Raw genomic sequence first — 3,697 nt, 5'->3', positions numbered from 1 at the left:
ATATATATATAATTGGTTAGTATATGGGTACAGGAGGCGCTGTGGGCTCGTCACTACTAGTGGCAGCAAATTTGTGGACAGGGAACCAGGGTTGTCCAAATAAGTGTTGATATAGCCGAGAAGAAGTAAATTTGCGCTAGTGGTAGTGAACAGAAGGACGGCACGAGAGATTTTGAGTGCAAGGGATAATTTTATTTAATCGAACATGTGCTTAAAAATAGCTAGTTAAAATGATTCAGACTCAGTGAGGTCACTGGGTCGGATATAAGAATAGTTATTAAAAGTATTAAAAGTTATAAAATCGATAAATAGATCGGTGTCCACTGATACAAGGTAATCACTGATTGATAAAAATAGGCCTTTTTCCCTCGTAGTCTGAGGATGTTCGGTTGCAGTAGATGTATAAGGAGGCAAAGGCTTGTAGACCTGGTGGGATAGAATAGGAATGTATAAATATGGTATACTAATAAGCGATGGGGGAAGGGTTAGGTATCTGTTTGTCTGTGGTTACCTGATACTGGTGCCTCGTATGGGGTATGGAGGTTCACTGGTGGCACGTGTTGGTGCCTGGGAGGGAGGACGAGGGGTACCTAGAGTGGGGTACACAAAAAAAATGTATGGATAAGTGGGGGTGGAACTCGACAGAGATGTCTCTGCTGGACTCTGAGTTGGGTCGTGAGTTACCTGTTCTTGGTATGGTACTCAATAGACTGTGGTAGTAGTTAGCTGTTGATCCACAGTAGCACTGCTACTGGTATGACAGTCAGCAGGCTGTGTAGATAATACTGGATTCACCGGAGTAGTACTATAGGGAGTGAGAGGAGGCAAGTATTAAGAATAGGGCGCAGGGCTCAAGGGTTAAGGTACGGGGTTCAAAGAGGGTAGTTTTGGATTAGTTACCTTCTAGAGGGTAGCGGGGGTGTCCTGATTATTTTGGATGACTAGGAGGTATCGGTCCTGGTCCTTCTTGGAGAGAGGTAGAGGATATGTCACACACGGCTGTGGGTTGATGATCTGAGTTAGATCTGCAGGGGGAAGGAATAGGGATAGATCATAAATTAACTGATGTAGCTGTGGTACAAGCCTTGGAGACAAGAGGTTTTGGGTTACCTGTTGGTAGGTACAAGGGGCATCCAGGGACGTCTTAGAATGAGCTGGAGGTAGTAGTCCTGGTCCCTTGTTGAGTGGAGGTAGCACGAGGAGGTCAGAAGTAGGATGCAGCAAGAGGCTTGTACTAGCATGTAATGCCTCTGTTCGCTGTATAGAGATCTGTAGGGAGGGGGAGGGGGTGTATCTGTTAAGGTATCACTGGATTGTGGCTGTAGCCTCCAGTTTTTACCCAGAGATCGTGATTTACCTGCTTCGTAGGGATTAGGGTGTCAATAGTAGATGCTGGTTCAGGTCTCCATAATGTAGATACAGCAGGGTGCTGTAGTAGGAGGCTATAGTTATGTCAGAGGTAACCAGAGATAGGATACAGTAGGAGGCTTATGTTTTCCTATGTTGGGTGCACCAGGAGGCTCTGGCTGGAAACAGTGGGTGCCAGATTCAGCAATAGGGAGGGTGGCTGGTGCAGAGCCCAACTGAAGGGGTTGATAGCAAGTACTGCGGGGAACAGGGAAAAACCGTTAGAGGGTCAGCTGCGTACAGTATGGACTTGGTGGGGCAGGGGCCCGTTGTTACTTACGGTCTGTAGAGGGCTTCACCGTCTGGGGGTGGTCGAGGTCCGGAGCGAGAGCGGAGTCCTGGCCGGTGACTGCCGCGTGCTCGCTACTTCCGGGTAGGAGGAGGAGAGAGAGAGTATGTGGAGAGCGCGCGAGAGGGGGGCAGCGTGACGTGGGGTCACGTGGTGTGCAGCGTGCACAAGGTACGGAGGCCTGTGGGCGCCTCTTTAGCTGTGTTAAGGGTCAGTCCGACGCGTTTCAACAACTGCGGCTGTCTTCCTCAGGGATGGCTTAACCCAGTCAAATGGTGTCCTTATATATGCAGGGCTGGTGACGTCATAGGTCAATTTGTTAGTCATTAAATGCAAAGAGCTCTATTTCGCTGTTCAATCCTCTTGGTCTTAAGGTGTTCAGTTTAAAAATCCACTCACTTTCTTTCCTGGACATGCTCTTAATAAAATCTCCTTGTCTCCAGTTCTTGTGGACGATTTGTATACCTACTATTTTAATTCCTTTTATTGACCCATTGTGTTTTTTTATAAAGTGTTTTGAGAGAGGGTGGCCCATGTATTTATTTTTGATGTTCCTTAAATGTTCGTTGATCCTGATGTTCAAAGGTCTTTTTGTTCTGCCTATATATAATTTGCCACATGGGCAATATAGCCCGTATATGACCCCTGTGGTGTTGCATGTTATAAAATCTGTGATGGGGTATATTTCTTTTTGGTGGCTGACGGTGTGTTGTTTTGGTGTGTTTAGGGTTTTGCATGTCTTACATTTTTTGCATGGAAAGAAGCCTTTTAGTTTTTGATGGAATGGGGTTTGAGGTTTTTGAGAACTGGTGTGTATCCTTACTGTGGGGGCTATAATTGATCCTAGGTTACGTGCCTTTTTGAAGATGAATTTGGGTCGGTTTGGGATTTTGTCATCGTGTTCGATTAAGTAAAATTATCCCTTGCACTCAATATATATATATTTATTTATTTAAGCACTTTCACTCCAGCTCTGCCAAGTGGACGGAGCATGGTGAAGCCACCTGAGTCACAACTTTCCATAAATTAAGTGCACCCCATCACTATGGTGCGCCTCACCAGAAGTGTTAAGTGGAGTCCACCTCATAATAAACTTTGCTTTTACTTTTGCCCACCCATCTTTAAAGAATCTCTCCCATCAGTTTTTATTCTCTATATATTGCAGTAATCATATTATATAGCACTGTGTACTTACAATTGCTCATTTTGCCTTTCTACCCAGCTTATTGTCATTTACCTAATGGAAAAGAGATGTGATTAAAAACTGACTAGCTGAATCCTTCTAATCTCTATGTTACCACAAGGTGAACTTTTCCTGCATGAGTCATAAGTCCCTGCAGAGGAGGAGGGAGCAGCTGGGTCAGGAGGTGAAGAGGAGAATGATTTTTGCAGGGAAGAGGCTTCCTGATGCTTCCTGTTTCTACATAGAAAAGAATTTACTGGGTAGAAAGGTAAAGTGAGCAATTGTTAGTACACAGTTCTATATAATTACAATATACTAAGAGGATAAGCTCTGATGGGAGAGGTTCTTTAAGCCTGTCATGTATTGGGTAATGAGTTGGGGTGTCAGTCTCCATCAGTGCTGGCTGAACACTGACTATCCTGCTCAGATTACTACACATGGCGCTGCTCCTCCCTGTAGTATGGGCTACGCAGGACGGTGCCGAGGCTCCAGATTCTACCTGCACAGCAACAAGGTCCCAACACTTCTACCTCTATAACTTGCCTAATGCAGACGCAAACCTGCAGCCTTTCCACTGAGATCTTGTCGGCCTTCTACACTGCCATGGCTTTGTCTGCACAATGTAGCTTAAAGGGAATGTCCACTTCTTAAGCATCCTAGAAGTCTACAATATAAGGTCAGTATTCCTCTAACCCTCTGCCTTATTTGGCTGCCATTGAAAGCAGTCAGCGAAATGGGTTCAATTTTCTATAGAAGTGGCAGAATTTAACCCCTTCCTGACCGTGTTATTTCCCATCTCTGCATTTTTCTTATTCTTC

At 45.1% G+C, this 3,697-nt stretch overlaps 1 long non-coding RNA gene across 1 annotated transcript; it reads right to left on the bottom strand.

Annotated features, from left to right (window-relative positions):
- Positions 1-1,101: 1,101 nt before the first annotated feature.
- On the bottom strand, positions 1,102-1,856 carry LOC141220800 (uncharacterized). Its single transcript, XR_012288940.1, has 3 exons — positions 1,688-1,856; positions 1,358-1,605; positions 1,102-1,269 (listed from the first exon to the last, which is right to left on the bottom strand). It is a non-coding gene; the product is annotated as an uncharacterized lncRNA (long non-coding RNA).
- Between the last annotated feature and the right edge of the window lie 1,841 nt (positions 1,857-3,697).

Source organism: Phyllobates terribilis, unplaced genomic scaffold, assembly GCF_046119375.1.
Source record: "Phyllobates terribilis strain yellow unplaced genomic scaffold, ASM4611937v1 Scaffold_303__1_contigs__length_2303217, whole genome shotgun sequence".
Classification (NCBI taxonomy): Eukaryota; Metazoa; Chordata; class Amphibia; order Anura; family Dendrobatidae; genus Phyllobates; species Phyllobates terribilis.
The sequence above is the reverse complement of the archived record's forward strand: the minus strand, read 5'-3'. Positions and strand labels throughout refer to the sequence as shown.